This window comes from Strix aluco, chromosome 1, assembly GCF_031877795.1.
Source record: "Strix aluco isolate bStrAlu1 chromosome 1, bStrAlu1.hap1, whole genome shotgun sequence".
NCBI lineage: Eukaryota > Metazoa > Chordata > Aves > Strigiformes > Strigidae > Strix > Strix aluco.
In genome coordinates, this window is record NC_133931.1 from 143,403,061 (window position 1) to 143,426,258 (window position 23,198).

Below are 23,198 nucleotides of genomic sequence, written 5' to 3' on the forward strand. Positions count from 1 at the left end.
ATTAGGAATATGAACTCTCTATTCATGCCTGAATAGCAATTTACCACATTTTAATATCAAAACTAAAACAAAGTGCACCTGATGAATATATAAATACTGCAATCTCCTGACCTCAGTTATTACAGTTGGGGTGGCCTTCAATGAAAGTGAAACCTGGGTCTTTGCCAGTACTTACATGGAAGATCTTAGCAACATACATTCTGTGAGCAAAGTGGACATTTAATACAGCCAAAATCTCTGCAATACTCATATTTCTTCAGCATTCTGTTGATATCCTCCAAACTGAAGAACTCTGTAGCTCTTTTGAGCTTTCTAAGCATCCTTCTTTACCTTTGCATGTTTTTAACACAAAGAATGTTACCAGCTTGAATCCTTACAAATGTAGATTTGTAAGAAGTGTAAACTGGGATTTATTAATGCATCAAAACCAAACATTAATCCTCACAATCTTGCCTCAGTTACAAAGCATTCCCTTGTTGCAAACTCTCCCTTTGGCTGGCCACATTGCTTCTTTAGTAAGAATGCTAAAAGAGCCTGTGGATAGCTTCTTCAACCTCCCCTTCTAATCCTGCCCTTCTCACTTTGATGAAAGACTTGACCAGCAAGCTCCTCTTCCTCAGGTGGAACAGACAGGATACCACCCCCTCTGCTTGCCTGAGTTGGACACAAATTTGCAAGGCTTTATGAACTAGTAACTTGTAGCATCACTGCAAATTTCACTGGTGTGTATTTGAACCGTGAGGTATAGGAAGAGGTTTTCAGTAAAGATTTTCTCAGATGCCACAAAAGAATCATTGCATCACTGCAACTTTGCTTATATCCTACGTCAATACTTCCACTATAAATTAAGGTGGCATCATTATGGTCACTATCATTGAAACGATCAACACAAAATCTGAAGCACTGCAGATTTTCCTCAGTTGCTAGAGAATAGAGAGGAATGTCTGTTATGCAGAATTGCTTCCTCTTGAGTGCAATTTTTTCAGGTGAAAAACAGGAGGGGAAGATGGCACTATATGACATGGCTTAATATTGAGTTAGAGGAATTTCTAACAGCTTCCATTTAAGCTATACTTGAGATTCTGTATTAAAAAAAAAAAAAAAAAAGTATCTTTAGCACTCATACTTTTACTTTTTACCAATAAATTCTGAACTAAAACTTCACTAGGTTTGAAAATTCTACTGTTACCATGAAAGCACCTTAACTCTTGCAGGTGAGCCATCACTCACAGTTCCCATTGTTCTCATCATTAATACTAATTTGCATATTAAATGAAAAGGTATACTGAAGACAGCTTCCTAGAAACCCCACTGACTTTTCCTTTTGCCAATTCTAGCAGTCCAGAGACACACACTCACAAAAAATGGAAATGCAAGTGTTTTAAAATAATTTAGTGTGTTGCTAGTAAGAGAGGATGGGGTCAACATGAAGTCCTTAAATATGTGGCTGCAGTATAATATCTTTTGTACATAATTTTGTTTATAAGCACTTCTCACCTTCGTTGAGCTCTCTGCAGCACAGAACAGCAATCTGACTACTATGTCTCATACGTAAAAGCACTGTGATATCTCCTGTGTAAACTAATATAGTTATATTTCAGAAACACAATTTTCATCAATAGGGAATCAAGTCCAAACTAACAATTTGTATCTTATTAAGAAATTTCTGACTACGAATTTGACTCAATTTTCTCTGTCAGCAACATTTATAATATTTAGAGATTCGAGGAAACTGCGCATTAACAAAGGCCTGAAAAACCTTTGGTTTTGGTGGTGCTAGCATTGTCTGTAAGCTCAACAAACTGCTGTATTCATTTACCTAGTAAAGAATGCCTTTGCAACCAGCTGGGAAAGGTAGTCAAATCTGTCATAAAAGCTTTTTATGGAAATAAAGTTACATGCTCACAAATTGTAAGACTAATCTACAAAATATTTTGAGCATATGCACATACAAAATATCTGTAAAGTGAAATTAAGTTTTCAAAGCATATCAGTTTCACGAGTGCATATCAAGATTCAAGAATATCAGGTTAAAAGGCACCAAGCTATTATATCCAGTATATTAACAAAGAGCTATCATCCCATCTTTTTATTACCTCTTCATGCAAAGATTGAAACTGTGCAACACAGAGCACCAATTACAGAAACAAGTATCACATCTTTCAAACTATGTATTATGCTTCATCAAGACTTGACTCGACTTTTGGTCACTGTGCAATTGGTGTGTATTAAGTTTGCAAATGGATATGTGAAAGCTGTGCATTTAATAATGAATGCATGACCGCTTGGTCAGGGAATCAAAGAGATTCACCAGTGTAACGATATGAGAACCTGCTTTGATAAGCTCTGTATTTTTCCAGCTCTTAAGTGTTGCTAGCATCTGTTTATCTTATCAGGTGTTTGAAACAGTCTTAGATGTACAAATAAAAAGGAGTCCTGAACAAAATATTTACCCTCCAACTACAGACTTTTGAAATCTCTGATAAAGCTACTGAGATCAGCAGAGGAAAATAAATTCACTCTCTTTAAAGACTGTCTTCATTCCTTTCTGCCTTCTCTCCATGTTCACCTAAATTTCTTATGGATTTGCAAGGAAAAGTGGCAAAATATTTGGCCTTCTAATTCCCAGGCACCTAAAGAACTGCTTAAACAACTTCATACATCTTTCTTTTGTAAAAGCACAGCTCTTCCTGCTGTGGACAGTAGACTTGCTAATAAGCATCACAATCTTTCTGGCAACTTCAAATCCTTCAACACAGCCAGGTCAGGTTGGAGACTTTTCTGCCTTCCTCAGCAAAACGGAATCCTACTGGATTTACATGTTTTATAAGACATGTAAAATTCACCTTCTCAGGTAACCAGTAGATGAAAACGTACAAAAGAAGACCTACTTCTTCAATAAATCAGAACAAAACCAGATTACAAAACGGCCTTATCTGAGAAAGATGGAGAATAGGTCTGTAGCTGTGAATGTTCAGCCCTTTCAGTTGCGAGGGGTAGAAGAAGGATCATAAACTTGATGCTGGTAGGAAGTCTGAGGTGAAGGAGAAAGGTACACGCACTCTGTGTGATGTCATATTCATACAGGAAGGATGACCTGCACTGAGCACACTACTGTCGGGTAGCTGATGGATTAACTACTTATTATTGTCAGAATTTTTTGTTTTCCCAACTTCTACTTTTAAAAATTAATTAATTGGAAATAATTAATTAATGCTTCTGACATACTATGCATCTTTAACCTTAACTCACTTGACAGAAGTTTGATTTCTACCTACTCTATTTTCAAAGCACATCAAGAAAGAAGTAATAAAATCTTTGAATGTACATGGGAATGATCTGTTCCAGTGCCAGATTTTAAGTAAAAATGTATGAATATAGCCATCTTGATCATAACACCAAATGAAAATGGATGAATGTGGCCATCTTGATCACAACGCCATGTAGAAAAATACCACTGTTAGTGTGTTCAAAACCTCTGAAGCGGCTATCAAATATGGTCACACTCTGCGAGAGAATACATGCATACAGGTTACTGAAAATCATGATGATACCAGCAGTTGGAAAGACAAACACAGACACGTTCTATCAAGTTGTGTGCATCATCATCTTTTTTTACTATCTTTGTTTACTATCATGCCTGCCTTGGACCTCCACAACACAATAGAAATTCTTTTGCTCTTTTACTTTCTCCACCACTACCATAATATGAGACTGTATTTCCTTTTTTTGTGTTCTGACTCATCCTGATAAATACTCCACATTGTAAGGGGGTCACTAACTCAGCCCAGCCTCTTGGTGAGCCAACTTAAGTATGTTTATATTGAGAGACTGCATTGGTAAGCTGCAGGTCCCCCAAAAGCATATACAAAGCTAGCATCTTTACAATGATTTACTGAAAGCAGCAGCTCGTTTTAATAAAACCATCCCAAAACATAAAATTGATTGAACCAACTGCTGTGCAGGGCATACACAACAGCTGATCAAAATCATTCAAGATTTTTATTCCTATAGAATATCTCCAGAGCTTGTGGAGTTTTTCCTACTTTATTACTTCAGTTCTGATACACAACTCACTTAGGCAAGCAGAAAAATTAATGCTGACTGATATATGCTCTGATACTTTAACCAGAAATTTAGATAAACTCAAAATAATCTCACACATAAAAAACCAAAGAAAAAGCCAAATATACTTGATAATCACCAGCAGTTTTCATAATGTAAAGACTATTATCTTTCCAATTATCACTCTTCAAATGATATAGCATGCCTTGACTAATTGTATCCCAGAGAAGCTTCAAAACACACCACACAGATACTCTACAAGGGCACATTTCTTCCATTTCAGGAAGTTTTAATGGATAGATTTATAATAGCATTTTAATATAAAAAAGAACACTGTGCTTTAAAAAGGCAGAAAAAGATGAAAACTTTTTCCAACCTGAAAAGATACCATTGCTAACTTTACTTTCCTTACACAAAATATCACCGATAAGAGTTTATCTATTTTGTTGAGCATAACAAAAAATTCACCTTTTCAGAGTGTGCTACATGAAGCCTTGCTTGAATTTTATATAGTAAAGTAATTTTATGGTATTGTGTCACAATGAAGGACAAAGATAAGCCAACTGTTTAGATTCCTCTCCTTTATGTTGTGGCTTTGATCACTAACAATGCTGCGTGAACAGCCAACAGAAGGCTGACATTTCATAAAATATGCAGTGATAAAAACTAATACTGTAGCATCTGGGAGCGATATATAAAATGCAGAAATACACCTAATAACTGTGATCTTAAATTACAAGTTACTAAAAGCTAAATAAGCAGCATACCTAAAAGAAAGAGAAAGATTAAGACACAATTTTTGTACTTTTACTCCTAAAACAAATTTAAAAAAATTAATCCAAGGTATGCTATCTATTATTCTTAATTCCTCTGACTCCCTTGGATCTTAAAAGCAGCTTTGTAGAAGAGTGCTTTTTTGCTGTATCATTAGGTATCAGCAAAAGCTAAACACATTATAAGCCTTCTTTGTGCTGTATTAATGCTCTAATGCTTTGTGAAGTCCCCTTTATTGTCTCTTTTAAAATATCAATCACACAAAATATATATAAAACCTGGCAACTGACTCTTCACTGTTATGGGAAAAGAGGAAGCTCTATTATGACCAGAATAAGTAAAAATCCTTCCAATAAACTGCATAAATTAAGTAAATCTCAGAATAGAAATTACATTATTTTCATTTATTTACCTTAAGAACATTAAGAACATACAAGACAGGCCACATAAAATGGAGGATTACATCCTAGAAAACAATGAATCCCTAAAGAACTTAAAAGTCATAGTAAATAACCCACTGCGCTTTTTTTTGCTCTTGCTATGTTGCTGCAGCTAAGAAGCTAAAAACAATCCCTGGGTGCATTACAGGGAAATATATGGTAGTACTAAGGACCTGAAATTATCTGCACATATGGCATCACTGGAATGCCATAACCAGGCCTAGTATCTTTAATTTAAAAGAAAGTTGAAATTAAAAGGGCCCAAAAAGGAGTTACAAGAATTACAATCAGGAAAACCTTCTTGTTATTTTGTGTGTGTGCGAGAGAGATACAAGATCAGTATATTTAGTTTAGTTATGATAAGGTTAGAGGTGACTTGATTGAGATCTACAACTTAATACATGTGAAAAAGATGTAATAGTCAATAACTCTCTAATCAAGCATAGAAAAGTATAGTAAGACACAATTACTGAAAAACAAAATCAGACAAATTTGGTCTAGAAATACATCATCTTAATTATTACATCAGGTTAGCTAGGCACATAATGCATCTCTTTTCGTATCTTAAATATCAAGCTAAAGTTGGAGTTGATTTTAAAAAATAAGAATTAAATCTTTACCTTGCTTTATATCAAAGATGGAATGGCTAAATAATCAAAATGATCTCTCCTGCACTGAAAGCAGTTTAATATTAAAGAAACTGCAATACACAATTAACTTTCAAAGACAGTTTTACAGACCAACTCTGTTCTCACTTACGATTGCATAGATCATACTTTTCTCCAGTTACTCAATATGAAAAAATTACTTTATCTAATGTAACATAAAAATAATTTTAGGAAAGGCTGCAAGTATATTATCTATCTTTACAAGAATACTTCATCAAGAAACAAAGGAAGAGTGACCTATGTGGTGCAATAGGTTAATCGACCACTGGTCATCCACAGCTCTACCTAACATTAATATGAAGCTGAAACGAATAAACAAAAATCAAAGCTAAAGTAATTGCCCCAAATAATCTGAATATAATGGTGCAACACCTGCTTATGGCACCATAAGATGGGTAGGACTTTGTCAGCATAGTTACAAGATCTAGAAAAATGCCTAAAGACCTAATCGTACCAAAGAAAACATAATGAACTCAGCTCTTTAGTATTAGGCCCTCATTCAGTAGCAGGGGAGAAGAAATCATGTATCACATGAAAAAGAATGCAAAAGAAGATCCATATTTGGTGCCTGAAGAACCGTGAAGCATATTTTCTGTCTCAAAAACCCATAACAGATTAAGTATGTGGGAGGCAATTGTCCTTGTGCTTATAATTAGCGTCCGAATTTAGGGATTTCACTGCTTAATGCACACCTACCCGCCTGTTATTCTTACCATGGCTTTTTTGTGTCACTTAATGGAGATGAATACTCTTTTCCCACCTCATATTTACATCAAGGCTATTTAATTTTTTTAGGCTGCTATAATAGGTTAAACGGCAGTCTCAACATCACTCTCCATCTCCCACTGGACAATGAATGGCATTATAAGACTGAGAATAGATGAAGGCATATTTACATTCATAATGTTCTTGACTATAACATTTATGTAAATTATGATTTTACATTTGCAAATACTGTAATTCTCAGTTTCAATGAATACTTTACTACTCTTTCATCATTAACTTCCTATGTACATTACATGGAGAGAAAAAACCAATGAAAAATAAAGAAACTAAGTGCTGTGATCAGAGGGGTACAGATCTATAAAAGGAAAAAATGCTTTGTTTCTAAAATGATCTTACCCCTGTCTAGACAGGGTGCTGGACTACACCTGACTGCTCATTTGGAGTGCATAAATCCTATAGAAGTTTGTAAGTAGGTAACAAAAATAACCCCAACAAAATCAAACAACTGTATTGCTGATGAAAATGAAATTTTTTTCCCCCATCTGTATAAATAGTATTTTTTCTATTCATTGATGAAATGCCATGGAAACACTGTTAATTACAGGCCTGCATGTAGAGTTTGGGAACATGTTTACAGATACAAGAATGAAAACCTCACAAATATCAATTTTCATTAACTAAGCCGTTGCTCCACCAAATAGGTAGAGTGATTTTTAAAGATCCTCAGAGTGGAAAAGAAACTTTTCCATTAAGAATAATATTTACCTCTCATACCTATCTTAACACATATACACTTGCACACAAAACCCGTGTATTTCTACGTACACTTTGTCAGGATTTTTCTGTGATGGTCAGCTAAGTATTTCCTTCAATGTTTTAACACGTAAATCTGACTGAAAAAAACTCTGCTTCCGGAATGCAAAACTGTCAAAGCAAATTGGTCCAAATATTCTGACTTATTTTGAAATGAGGAATTTTTTTGTGTGTTTTGTAAGAGCTTAGTATGACATTTTCAGACTATAAATACAAATATATGTAATGAAACAGCTTTCAAACTACCAGTCTCAGATACATAGGTTATTTTTAAAGAGGTGATTCCCTAATACTTGAGAACCACTATGTGAATGAAGAAATGTTACTCATCTTAAGGAAGCAAAACTGGGCATGTCAGGCCTGTCTATAATGAAATTGCTGCTTATGTATGTCATTTTTCAAGTTACTCAGCATGTAATCATTAGAAGACTCAACTTGAAATGCAAGGACTGTGTATACATTCAAAGAGAAACTCTTTGAAAGAACGGTGACATTTCTGGTCACTCTTACCTTTGTGCCATGTAATAGAAATAAATCTAAAAGGACTTTAAGCTTCTGTTCCAGTTTGGCAAGTGGAAAATGTATGGACTCAGACAATGACACAAACCATCAAATGGTCTCTTCCATTAAGTGTCACTTCCCTTTCCATAATTACTTGAACCAATTTATTTTCTGTGGAAAGTACTAAATTTCCAAAGTTTCTGCTGAATGCCTGACAAAAGTGAAGTCAGTAGGGGTATCACTGCTGCACCGGTCTGAATTATCGTTACCAAACAGAAATCCCTTCCTTTCAGCACCCTACAAATACTGTGAAAAGGGACAGTTATTTTGTGGGACTTCTAACATTAAAACCTTCAGGGACATTGAGGAGACCTTTCCAAACTCACAGAGTTTGTTTGCATTGGAAACAGTGAGGTAAATCTAATACCACTCCCCAATACTTGCCTCAGGAAAAATACTGAAACCTTAAACTAATCTCAACATTAATTTCAAAAATTAAAATAGTCACAAGAACCAAGATGCTGAAAACTATTTGAACAATGCTTAAGTATTACATACAGCTCTTACCACAATCCTTCAAAGACGCTTGCAGATGAATTCTTCTGAGTCTCAGGTTCCTGCATTTTAATTTTTCCTACTAATGATATATTCAAGAAAGCAATTACATCAGAAGAGTAGTGTCAGAAAAGTTACAAAAACTATGTTAGCCAAATTTTCTTTTCAAAGGATCCAGAAACATAAGGCAGATCCCCGTGTAGAATAAAAATGTCATGAATGAAGAAATCTGCTGAATACTAGAACTTTATTTTTTATATGAAATAGTTCATCCTTTACATGATGTATTATATTATCTTGTGAAATGAGAAAAAGATCTTGTATGAGAATGTTTTTATATGTATGCTATTCTATTACATATCTTTGCTAAAAACTAAATTAAAACCAACCCATGATTGCTTCCCCCCAAAAATGCTACAAATCCATGCAGCTTTCATAGCTATAGTATTCATGCACAAAAATAACCACAAATTCATTCAACATTTACATTTCATTAATCAAAATGCATTTAATATGCGAAATGAATATAGACAGATAAAATTAGTTGGTCACTACTCATCTAGCTGGTCACTATTCATCTTGGGGCAAAGTTTCACACTATAAAATATTCTCAACTGGAGCACTAAATCCTGATTAGATATAATTACACACTGATTTACAACTTAAACATTTAGCTATTTCCTTTGCTTTTGTCAAAACTTATTTTTTACAAAGTAAATGCCTTTTTAAAAGTTTTGAAGCCAAAATCCAACTGAAGATACTGTATGACTTTTCTGTTAAAAAAACCCACCACAACCCGCCCCCCCCAAAAAAACCTACCTCACTAAATTCCTGTTCAAGTATTTATATTCATACTGAGAAAACTCAGTAACAGTTTGAAAATTCAGAAAAGTACTCCTCTATTTGCTTTAGATACTTTCCAAAGTCTGAGTCTAAATGACCAAAAAGAAACTAAGTACAATCTGTGCTTTCAAGAGCAGTGTGTAATTAAGGTCTCCCTACCATTTACTCAGGGAAGAAATACTGTTGCTTCTGGATTTTAAATTCATTAAATGACTTTCCTGTCAGATGGTATAAGTGTCTCCAAGCAAGAGTGTCTTGATCTACTTTTTGTTGTTACATTTTATGGGAAGAATACATTCACCTAAAAAGAAGAGCATTTTCTTCCTTTTCTACCATCTACTCCCCTCTGCCAAATACAGTTATGTGAGAATAATATTTTTTTTCTTGGCTCCAGCTTGGATCCCATTATAGAGTATATTTCTGGGATTTTGAAATAATCTAGATTAATATCCCAAGACAAAATTTGAATATTTATAATATAGAGAAATTCTTGCATCTGATCTACAACTCCCTTGCAAAAGACGAGAAATAAGGCAAGCTTCAAGATACAAGTAACATTCTGGCTGTGCTTTTATGACCTCAACATTGCAAGGCACACATGCTTCTGAACAACAATAATAAAACAACATTCATCCATTTCTCCTAAATCTTGTTCAACCATTTGTACCACAATCAATGCTTATTAAATTAATGCTTATTAGAAAAGATCTTACACTATGTAACATTGAGAAGACTACTGCAAAAGTTAGTGGCAAGATTTTGATCATCCTTTAAAAATTGTAAAACTGTAGAAACTTGTTTTCAAAGAAAGTGTTTAATATGAAGTATGTACTCTACATCGCTCAATGCAACCTTGAATAAAGCCACATGAAGTTGCTCAGAATGTTCTGAGCTTTATATAAAGATCCACATTAATTTACTCAAATACAATAGAGCACTGATAATAATAACTTCTGACCATTGTGGCTCCTATTACCTTAAAGAAATGTTATATATTTAGTATGTGTGTTCACTGAATAAATAGCACTCAGCAATGTGCAGAGGACCTTAAATTAGTAGGCAGTTGGTCATCACTGTCACTTTAATTTGCCTTTATTCATCTTTCCATCTAATTTCAAATGCTGGCCAGTCACAACAACCACCAAGAAATCCTGCTACTTGTATTGGAGATACAGTCCCTAGTAATGGACTCCAACTGCACGTGGTTGCCATCTACACTGGTATCATTCAGTTTATGTTCAGACATCCAAATCAGTAAAAAGCACTAAAATTCTATGAACTTCCTTAAGAATTTGTCCTAGAAGCAAAGCATTTTGTAAGTCCCACAGTATTTCTTGGGGAGGAGGAGAAGGAAATGTAAGAGAGCCAAGGATAGCCATGAAATAGCATCCCTTCCCCTTCAACAGAAGTTGCAGACAATTTTTTAGGAATTAATTCTTCCTTAAAACTTTACTGGAACATTATCATAGCTCTGAACACATCAGAGACAACACATCTACGGTAACAGGATCACTTCAAACATGCCAAAATACCACTACAATCATGTTTTTAAATTTACACCACTGGCAACACAACATCTTCTCCCCTCCATGGTTTTCTTCATGCAGAAACACTTAAGACTGACACTTTTAATCCTTTATGAACAACTTTAACAAATTCTTACTAGCATTTAGGATCATTTAAGTTAGCAGTTGTCTCTTACTGAAAAAGAAAAACAGAAATAAAAGTCTTCTGACCAGATTCAAGCAATACCACTTGTTACCACTGTGATACTTCCGAAAAAGTTTGAAGGTCAAAATGCAGAAGAGACGGCATATAATCAAACTATATAAAAGAGACATACATAATAGTAACCAGGTAACAACAAAGGCAAGAAGTTGCTGTCAACAAGTACAATCATAGAATGGTTTGCATTGGAAAGGACCTCTAAAGATCACCTAGTTCAACCTGCCATAGGTGGGGGGGACATCTTCCACTAGATCAGGTTGCTCAAAGGCCCGTCCAACCGGGTCTTGAACACTTCCAGGGAGGGGGCATCCAAAACTTCTCCGGGCAACCCATTCCAGTGTCTCACCACTCTTATTATGAAGTACTTCCCTCTTTTAGTTTAAAACTAAAGGCCTAAATCCCTACAGGTCCTGGTAAAAAGTCTCCCTCCATCTTTTTTATAAGCACTCTTTAAGTACTGAAAGGTCTTCCGTAGTACTGGGGTTTCCAACTAGCGAGGCTGGTTTCCTGGTTAAAATGAAAACGAACCATAAAACAGGCACCAAGTGCAATTAAAAAAGCTCTGCCAGACCTGGCTGGGTTCTGTGCAAGGCCAGCTCAGGCTTCAGAGCCACACTGCCCAAAATAAGACGCGGGAGGCAAATGAGGCAGCCTGACAGGGGGCAGGGGCAAGGGAGATGAAGTGGACAAAGACTGCTGCCAGAGACAACTTGAACTAACAAGGATGTGAAGCAGTACCAATTTTGTCAAGTGAGGACCAGCAACATAAAGTGTATAAATCCTGAGATGGTACCAAGAGAAAAAAAAAAGGATGTCTGAAGCCAATAAGCAAGTAACACACAGCAGTGCTACTCCTCACCAGGAGAGCCTAACAACTACTGAAAGCTATGGGAACGACTAGTCCTGAGGTGATATTATGTACCCTTATGGGGAACTGATATAACTTGCTTTTAGTAATTTGCAAAATAACTCTCCATCCTTTGAAGCTGCATGTCCTGCAAGTTTTGCTACATATGAGAAAAAAGTTCTTAGCTTATGGATATCTCACTCTATAGCCAATCACTGTGATACAGCCATAAATTAAACATAGGCACATGGGCCACGCATGCTGTAGGAACAGCAACAACAGAAAAACTGCAATGAATGCATGTTGGGTGGTTTTTTTGAAAGACTTGAAATGTTCTGCTCATACAGATGTGTGATGACCTCTATGAGCTGCATAAAAGTGTACCAAATGGGTAATTTAGTTGCTCCACAAACCACAGATTATTGTAGTATTTAAGAAAAGATGCCATCTGTAACACGATTGCAAGTCACCAGATAGTGCTTTTAGACTGATACAGAAGTTTATTTGAACTTAAAGGAAGTAACTGACAAATTATAAAATGCCACCTATTCTAGACCCTGTAAGAAAACACAAAAAAACCACTTAAAAGATTTCTTCTTAGAAAGTACTGCATTTCAAATTATGACTTTCTGTAGTATTTAATTATCTGAGTTATTTCCTCTGAAAAATACAGTTCATGTTTCTTGATGTTTCATAACCCAGCTTATAAAATGAAGACTTTAGAGCCAGGCTGCAAGCCAATTACCAACTATTATATGGGATTTAATTACTCCTTAAGTCAAAGGAACTATGTTTAAAGCTATATAGTACTTTGGTTTCCTTATAAATCATTTCAATAGTGCAACTTGTTTGACCAGTTTCATTATTATGTCAACATAAAAAAATCTGAAACGCAAGAAACTGGGAAGTGTTAAATGAAATCAATCTTGGAGAAGACTGGAATAATTTTTAGCAGAGGGAAATACAGGAAAATAAGTAACTGGCATTTACAAATATTTTCTCTTCAGATAAATTATTGGTCTTAAATATAGGTTTAACAAATTAGGAATAATAACCAAAACAGATGAAATGATCATTACCACTTCCCCACCGAAGAATTCTTAATATGATTTAATTCAAAGTCTGAGAAATCTATAGCATACCAGTCCTGAAACAACTGTGTCAAGCTTACTATGAAGCAAGCAAATGGATATATAATTTTAAAACAATTATACACAAGTCTGAAATGCTAGGGTTCCTCAAAAACATCAATTGCAATGTTCTATTCTAAAGCAATATTCATTGCTTTCCTTAATGAAATTTCTATTTTCTTGTTTTCCTAAGGAGAGCTGTAAGAGGCAAAACGGCCAAGGACAGAAAAGATTCACCATTCAGCAAATGCGGGATGGGGGAAGAAAACAGGTGCATTTTGGCAGTCTATTTTAATCACGAAGACAGAGCAGGCAATTTCATTTTTCTTTCTTCCCTTCTCATTTTCACTCAGCAACCAAGAAGCAGCAGCAGATCTATTGATTATATGCATACTATGTTATTGCATGGGTAAGTAAAATCAAGAGATGAAATGGAAGGTAAGAGCAGCAGCCACTATTTCGAGTTTGCATCTGAAGTATCAAGACTTGCCTGTAGCCTGGTCTACCACTGAACAAGCATAATACCTACTTTGCAAATGAAAGATATCTGACAGGTTACATGAAACCCCTGCTGCCTGAAGGGAGTCTTCTTCACTGGTCTGAATGCTGCCTCCAACGCTTTCAGTGAGAGAGAAGGGAAGCATTACACTACCGAATTCGGCTCACTCTGAACTCACCGTGGGGGTAGAAGCCAACTTTGTCAAAAGCCTTAATACTTAGAGAAAGATCTCCCAGGCTTGTTCATGAGTGTATAAATCTTTTTTTATATTAAATGTATATTGAACTAACTAGAATATTCAAAAGCTGCTATACCATTTTCAACAGTTTTAACTAGTCTTTGAAAGGCACGTACCTTCTAGTAAAAGGAAAAAACATATTTTTATTAGTTTTTCTAAGTAGCAAAATAAAGACATTCCCAAAATTATGTAGATTAGTTCACTATAATTATTTACTATAGCATTATCATGTCATTGTTTAATTTCACAAAGTTTGATAGAATGAAAAATGATCTTGATATAACCTATAACAAGCGGTCTAAACACTTGAACATGTTGAAATCATATAACCACCCATGTACACAAAAAAAAGAGTAAGCCACCAAAAGCACAAATCTTCACTTCTCAACTCAAATTTTTGACAGTTCCAAAATTCAGGCACACATCCAGAAGAACTTTCTGCCCCATGTCTGGTCAGTAAAGAAATTGAGGTTAACCTTTAATTTTTAATGTCACCTGCAGCCAGTGACTGCTTTTTCTAATGCAAGTGACAGATAAACAGCAAAACACTCCCAAGATGATACACAAAGCACCACACACCATAAGTGCATTTTTATTTTTATACCAACTCAATTTCTCAAATGGATAACCAATGTTCCTACTAATTTACATTAAGAATTGAGTGAGGCATGAAAATTGTTCTGATGCATAGGCTCTAATGTACTGCATAGTGTTCTGTACTTTATTGCAACACTGGATAAAACTAACTACACTTAAAAGGTACAGAAACCATACATACAAAAACACAAACACATACATGTCTTACAAAATCACTTCAGAAAGGGTTTTAAATTATCCAGAGCGTTACGAAGGAAAAATAACTAAAGTCACTGATGGAAATACGTAAAAGCAAAAATTGTTCCTATTAAAATGAATTTACTGACCTTTAATGTCTTGAACTGGTGTTTTTCTGTAGACCAATACTAGTACTCTGTACCTACACTGCTAGCATTTCAACTTTCTAATTCCTTTACAGAATTCAATAGTATCACCTTAACGTTTGCAAGGTAATTCAAAACTAAACAGAGGGAATATGGCAAATTGAGGTAATATAATCCAGCTATTTAAGGCAAAATTGGCAAGTCTTTAACAGCAAACACTGTATCATTACTAAACACTGCCATGTTGTTAATGTAAGAAGAGGTTTGAATTAGATAGTGAATTGCCCCTGCAGTTTGGGACTTAGAGCATATTATAGGAGAAAGCAAAAAGAAGAGCTCCCACTGACACTCTCTCTGTTTCACCAGTTCTGTGGAAAGCAGACTTCAATACAGTTATTCATCACTTTTAAAACTAAATACACAGTCAATATTTTCATTTGTCTTTTAAAATTTAACATAGTAAAGTGGGGATAAAAGCACCTATGTTTATAAAGTAAGTGTTGGGGTTTTTTTACAGAAAGGGTATTTATTTTGGACAACTACAGAAAGACATTACTAACATCAATTTATAAATTCTAAATGCGTAATTATGAAATTAATGAGAATGAGGCAAACTCAGTTTTTTTTTTTTTTTTTTAAAAGCATAGAAAAATTAACTCACATAGTGGCAGGTACTCAAACACAAAGGAGACAGTTGTCCTTAGAATGATCTTTTCCACACATTCAACAGTCAAGTAGTGTTGGGATAAGGCCCAGACACCAGCAGCAACAAGGAAGCTGGAGCAGCAGTCTCAGTACCAGACTTCTGGAATTGACCTTTGGATGGAGAATAAAGATGCTTGAAGAAAAAATGCTAAAAATATTTTTAATTTTTAGTTTGACCTAAAGGGATTCAAGTCACCTAAGGCACTGGATTTCTTCTGGGAATTTCCGTAAAACAAAAAGTCAAGTGACCGAAACTAGTATTTTTTATTCAAGTCAAATCAGTATTTCACATAATGATGTAACAGGAGAGATAGAAACAACAGGTAAGATAAGTCCACGTGGTTCAATTTATTTATTTTTAAGAAGACAATTTATTCAATTTATTTATTTTTAACTTGAGCATTATGAAGGCTTCTTCAGTATTCAACCTGAAATTTATATCAGCATGAAATTCTTGGCTATTTCTCAGAATTATTTTAAATTCCTCCTCCTGTGACTGAACTTAAAAAACTGTATTTTACAAAGTTCAGTAACTTCATATTGTTAGATGAATTTGCTATGAAGTGGTAACTTAGTTATTAAGATGACCAAAAATAATTGTACAGGGTTCAATAGCACACTACAGCTGGTTACAAACACACTAAAATATTCAAGGCTATGGTTCTAAGAAAAATTTAACAAATCAAATTCCAGCAACTGATCAGCCATCTATCTTTTATTAACTTGAAACTGTTTGAAAATGCACTTGTAAATCAAGAAAAAAAATCTTTTTAAAAAAATCTCTCTTCAAAACATGTTTATGCAGAATTTTTCAACCACTGTGAGATAATTAAACACTATTCATACAGCAATGAGATACACTGCTATTTTAAAATAATTTTTCCTATTAAAAATATGCAAAGCTAATAGTGTTGAATTGGAAACAGCATCTTCCCTTTTTGAAAAGCTGGTACTTTACTCTGTTTCTACAGTATTTCCATCAGAAAACCTAAGAACACAACCATCTAGACACATTTAAAAAAAAATGTCCTAGAAGACACTGATTTTGCGGGTAAGTACCCAAATAGCTCCTGTAATCTGACCACTGCTGTCAGGACAAATTAAGCTGCATTTAGAAATAAACTATGAAAAACATACTCACTTTGAAGGAATAAATTTTGGGATTTCGTTTTAAGAAATTAAATTAAACACAATTGTCTACACATAAGTATATTAAACCATTACTAATAAATAGTGGTTTTGTTTTTTTTTAATTTGGATTAGCATCCTAGATGAAATTTACTAGCACATAAATGTATTTTTATTCTAGAGCATACTTTGAGTTATTAAGCCTGGCATTAAATTTTGTAACAAGATGTAATATATCTAATTCAAAAGGGCTTAGAGTATTCCTGTATTACTTATTAATATGTTAAGTGAATGTTGGGACAATTGATTTCAACTAGGTTTTGTGACTAAAACATGTGACAAAATACAATTTTCAAATTACATAGTCCATTTGTCTTAACTACTGCTCTAATTTCTATAGGTGTTAACAAATTAAGCAAAAAAACCTGCACTGACTAAATAAAGAACAGTAGCCAATTCAGAATTTAAAAGCAACCATCAGCATCATTTATACACAGCCATCAGCAAAGTATCTTTACTGCTTTTCCTTGCTGTTCTGCTTTCCTATTTCCTTCTTTTGCTTTATATACCCTTCTTCCTCCATTTTTCCCTTAAAAATCCAAAGCCTGCAAACGAAGAACTGTGACTATGTATATTTGCAGAGGACTTACTACAGTGAGACCATAGGCTCGTACTGAAGTAATAATGAATAGTAATAAATGTATTGCTCAAGTATCACAAGTCAATTCAGTCACTGCTGGATCCAATCAGTGACTGGTTTGCTTACAAAGATCAATATATTTAACATACTAATCCTGTAAATTCTTAATGAAACAACAGAAACACCCCAGCCAATGGCTTAAGTAATGTTTATGTAGCAAAAGAAATAGAAAATATTACTCTATATAAGATCTAAAAACAGAGGTGATGACAGTGTATTTCTCCCCATTTAAGCACTTGGATGAGCTGAAATCAAAATACAGACTTACTGTGAATGTGAAGAAAATTATATCAGTGAAAATGAAAAAAAAACCCCTAAGACATAAGCAAGTTGCTGAACTAATTTACAAAACAGAACATAGGATTTTGTTAAATTTGTATAACATGACATAAGATATAAAGATTATTGTTCTTGAAAAGTAAGAGAGAAAGTAACTTGACTACACGAACTAGAGAATATCAGTAAGCAGAAACAGGAAGGAAACTGCCTGTACTTTAGCAAAGGTGATGACATCCTCATGTAGACTGCTCACTTTTGCCTGAAGGACCCATACTAGACATTTCTGGAACCTACATAAACCAATAACATGTCAAAAGCAGACCATCTGTCAGACTCCTTGAATGTTATTTACAGAAAATAGCCTTCAAAATATGAATAAAGAGCTTTCCTTACTTGTGTAGATGCCTGCATGGTCACATAGGATGGAGGAAAGCAAGAGTTCAGTATCGTATCATATGCTAGTAGAAGCTAACAACCTAACAACTAGAGTTACTCCACTGTTGAAATGAGTAGGTATCAGGAAGAAAATGAACATAACTTAACTTAAACTTCTAAATGGAAATGTTTAGGAAAGCTACATTTTGCATCTAACAAAATAGGCACAGTAGTACATACTTGCCAAGGCAGTCTTTATGTTTCCCATGGTCCACTAGTCCTAAAACTATGCTCCTGCTTGGAAGATTAAGAACATGAAAACATCCCAATGTTTTTGCCACTTGTTTGCAATAGGTCTTACCCTTTCAACATGCGCTAAACTAAAGCCAGTTAACGGGGCAGGGGGAGAGAAAGGCAGTGGAAACAAAGAAATCAGCTTAATTTTGCTATTCTCTGTTCTTCCTCCCTCAAAAAGAAACTATGTAACTAAGAATAAATGTAGCAAATCATATAAATTACCTTGATGTTTCACTGTTTTGGTAAATATATTTGATTCTCTTCTCATCAAGAATCAATGGTGTTTCAAAGATCTATGCTGGATCTAAACCTGAATGCTTTTCACACAGTCTTTCCTTTTAAGTAAACTTTAGATTACACTTTCATTTTGAATAGCCACATATTACATTTCTGACATCTGTCCATCATAATACTGTACCAGAATTAAAAACTAAAAATACTAAAACTGGTACCAAGCTGTACGGCAAGTATTTTAAGAACAAATTGTTTAAAAACAGAATAAGTGGCCTGCTTAAAGTACGAAATTTGGTACTGTAGAGAGTCTAGGAATGTCCCACTTCTGCATTGCTTCTCAGGTATACATATGCACAAAAGAGCACTTTAAGATGCCAGAAGCTGAGTAAGACACTCACTTGTACAGGTCTATTAAATCTGTGAATGCAGGAGCTGCTGCATTTCACAGTCTATTATTTATATGACAGAATGAAGATCTGAAAACATGAAATATAGCCTTAAATTATTCACTTATTCTTTTCACAAAAGGAAAAACCGTCAATCTAACACTAAAAGACTTCAAGCATATTTCTAAAGGTTTCATGAAAATTGCCTTATTTATCAAAACTTTATTCCCTCCGTTTGTTCATTAAATACTGTAGCTTTGCATTAAGGTCAAGCAGTGTCAACCAATTACTGTTGCTGGAAAAGTCCTACTTCCTTAATACTCAAAGAAACCACAGTATATAGTGAATTATTTTAATAGGCAAACTGAACACTGTTTACCCAAAGTACATTTCAACCATAAAAATGTATTTTAAGGGTTTCTATCAACAATCAATTATAGTACTATTTATTATCACAGCAGCATTAAGCATGATTCTTTGTCTGCTTAAATGCCAGACTTAAAAAATATACATCTATTTTAGCATATTCAGCAATTCTGTTTGTAGCTCGTACTAAAGAAAATAAGAAAAATTAAGTGACCTATAAAGCAAACTGAAAGGTAAAAGATAAACCACTGAATTTTAAAGAGACAACATCAATTGTATAAACATTCTGGCTTCTGTCCTCATTCTTTATTGTTGGGCAAGAGGGCTCAGCTTATATGACAGACCTGAAAAAACATCCACTCTGATTTCACTGCTCCTAATTTTATAGTTTTATTTTAGGGTAAAATTATCTGTCTCGCAATATACAAGAAGAACAGGTAAACCACAGATGAATCATGGATTTTATTCGGTTATGTACAAATTTATTAAACGTCAAGAAAAGACCACCCATGGGTCATTATACCAAATACCAAAGTCACAGTTGTTCAGGATTAAAGGATTTCCATAAGATATTTTGATGTAACAATTGGAGATAGAGTCCCCCTTGTCCTAACTCAATCTTTTCTCCAACCCATTTTAATGGCCTGTGGTTCAAAAGACTAAAATGATGATTTTAGTATGTAATCACCTCTATCTTTACACTTCACATAAGTAAAATTTCGCATGTCATTTCCCTTTGGAACTGACCTGTTTACTCCCATTTCACCTAGCACATAAGATGTGATGAAAGAACACTTAATTTTCTGATGGTAACCTCTGAAATCTTACTGCTATGAGCCCAACTCTACCTTTCCGAAGTTACAAACCAAGCAAAACCAAAGAAAATGTCTTCTACACATCCTGTCAGCTTGTCTCACTAGAAAAAAATTTTCATCCATACCCTGCATCAGTGATCAATGAGACCTACAATGATACAAGACACACATACCATTGCTACAAACAAGGAGAGGAAATAACGTAGCAAAAGGAATGAAAAAAACCCTGAAGAGTTATGATGAAAATTATGGAGGAAGAAAGACAGAATAGGATCTGTTGTCTCATTATTTCTAAGAGATCAGAATAAAGAAAATCAAAAGAAGTAGAAAAGAAAAAAAACCAAAACAGTAAAACTTAGAACAAACCCTCTCCTGTCCCCCCAGGTGGGATAAGTCCCACCTACAAGTTCCAGTCTACCAGTAAAACCTGAGAAGATTTTAGAACCAATTATCGCACAACCAAATGTCTAGAAGAAGTTATAAGAAGATAAAGGAAAAAATATAGATCCCTTCAAATTCATTTGAATTACTTCACTGGGTGTTAACTGGCTTCATGGATGAGAGGTAACGGTAGATGTGATACAAGGTTGCGATTAGAAAGATTTTTAACATGTTTTGCATTGTTGCTGCCAATATAATGAAATACTGTCCAGACATAACCACCATAAGCTGGACACAAAAATTACTGAAATCAGAGAGCAGTTGTTCTTAAAAAGAAGTTTTCAATAGCTCTGTCAAACTGGATATATATTTCAAATGGATGTCAGAGAAACAGATGTAAACAGATGTCTATCTGCTACCTTCATAACAATCCTAGTGACTCAAAGGCAGTGTGGTTATAAAATCAGCAGATAACAACATACTGTGAGAAACTAGCAGCACCTCAGAGGACAGGATCTGATTTCTGAATGCTTTTGGAAAATAGGAGATATGGTCAGAAATCAACAAGGTGATTCAATAAAGACAAATCCAAAGTGCTACATTTAGAAAAGACGCATCATAAACATGAATACAAAATGGACCAGCGAAAAACCATTACACAGAGAATCAATGGATAGAGAAGAATACAAATCAAAAGAATAAATTTTGTGGTATCTTTCAAAAACACATCTCACTGAAATAAGTTGGCAAGCATGTGATGTATATGTGGGTTGGTGTGTGCATGCATGTATGCACATGCATGTGAAGAGCTGATATTTACTTTTTTCCATCCCTCACTGTGCTTTATACAGTTTTGGACATCATAATTCTTAGAAAGATGTAGGCAAACTATGAAAAGTGAGAGTGTGACTTCAGGAGTGCTGGGGTATTTCACTCACTGAAGCTTCTCAAGAAAAGGTTTGATCAATGTACTTGATCCTGCTGCAGGAAAGATTGAAAACGATGGTAATTTGGGATCTTCCAGGCAACATTCTTCTCCAACACCAGTTCACCTGCCACAGCCAATCACAGTAAAAGACTGAAGAAAAAGGAAGGCTGCCTCTGTACGTCTTCAACAGCACAAATTCTCTCACTTACCTCCTATCTTCTGACTCCCATATTCAAAATCATCACATCAACTTCCCCTGCTATCAGACAGGTGGAGACGAGATTATTACTCTGTGCAGTTGCTTTTAAATTTCCTCAACAAGAACCAGTACTAAATTAAGCACATCTATGGGTAACTTCTCCTGTTTTATTATTCTTTGGCTAAAATTACCTAGCATTTCATGTAAGAAAAAATGCATCACTGATCATTTTTATTTTCATGTTACATGTGTGACCTTAACAGGAGCATGAACAGTTTTGTATATGAAAACCTAATGTACAAATAGTATGGTTAAAAAAATTATATCCTGAATTACACAACACAAAACCAGTGTGTTTTTAGAAGGCCTCCTCTCCCTGTGCTGGCGTCTTCAGCCATTTCATAGATAGCTCTTAATAATTCCTGACCTTATGTCCTGTAATAACAATTGAAAATTGCTTGCAAAATGAAAGTGGCATGCTAATCAACAGCTCTTCTGCAAATTAAGAGAACAATCTTCAGCTTTATGGGACAATATAGTGGATCAGAAGAAATGGATCTTCCGTACTGATGAAACCATCCTTGTGAGGATAGAGCGAATAAACTCTGCTTTTCTAGATCCATCAGCTCTACTGGATAACACTAGCCAGCAGTGGGAGATACGGAGGTGGGTTGTAAGATAAGGAACAGGCTAGAGGCAAGAAGAGCTGTTATAATTATAGCTGGGAACACAGAATTTGTTAAAGGAAGTCTACTGTATAATTACATTTGAAAATTTAGCAAGATGCCCAGAGGCTGGCTTGCAGCTGTCAGGAACTGGTAATGCTAGAGTTCTGCTCAGGAGGCAACAACTACTGCAGCTAAGCACACTTCCCTGTAGTTGAGTTGACTTTGATAAGGCAAAGGAATTACTTCAGCTAAAATTAGTAAAACTACACAACATATGAGATTATACCTATTCTCAGTAAAAAGTGTTCAGGGATTGGGCATTATTTTAAAGAAAATTAAATGTAAATCTGATGGTTTCAATACTACATTAAATATATTTTTGAACGAGTGACAATGGTAACATTTTGTGAATTTCATGTTTTATTTAATAACAGTTAAAATTCAGAGGTTTTTAAAGATATTCATTCATAATCAAACTAACCTCATCTATCGGTTTGTATCAGTTTGCATACAAAGTCATAGTCCTCACTTTGGTTTATCTGCTCCAATCAAATGAAAATGAGTAAGTGCAATGCAGACAGAATGCAAGATTAAAAAAAAACCCCAAACCTGTGTGTCTGTTTCTTTCTTGGATTTAGAGCTGAACTGATCTTGCTACTGAGAAACAGACAGTAAACTACAGACACCCAAAGCAGTAATCTGCAGACAAACTGATCAAGTTTGAAATATGGTTAAGCCATTTTGGAAAAACAGGTAGTATTAAACAATTGAAAAAATTTCTCATTTCATATGAAGTTAATGCTTTAAAAAGTGTATTTTGCTAATTCAAATATTAGCAAACTAAGTGCTGAGCATGTTGGAAATTATCACCAACCATAAGCATTACTGGTGTTTATTTAGAAAACATCTGGATAAAGAATGGATAAATAATCATGATACAGTCATAAATTTGACCATATTTGGGATTTTGGCAAATTCAAAATTATGTCG

At 34.7% G+C, this 23,198-nt stretch overlaps 1 protein-coding gene across 7 annotated transcripts in view; it reads right to left on the reverse strand.

The window, feature by feature from the left end:
* Nucleotides 1–23,198, reverse strand: part of TBC1D5 (TBC1 domain family member 5) — a 328,963-nt gene that overhangs the window by 243,504 nt on the left and 62,261 nt on the right. For 4 of the 7 annotated variants that reach the window (XM_074838516.1, XM_074838543.1, XM_074838525.1 and 1 more), the window contains one exon: nucleotides 15,409–15,563. The exons of the other annotated variants lie outside the window; for them this stretch is intronic. The gene's annotated coding sequence lies outside the window, so the exon portion shown is untranslated. The remainder of the gene's footprint in view (nucleotides 1–15,408; nucleotides 15,564–23,198) is intronic. 7 annotated transcript variants of the gene reach the window in all.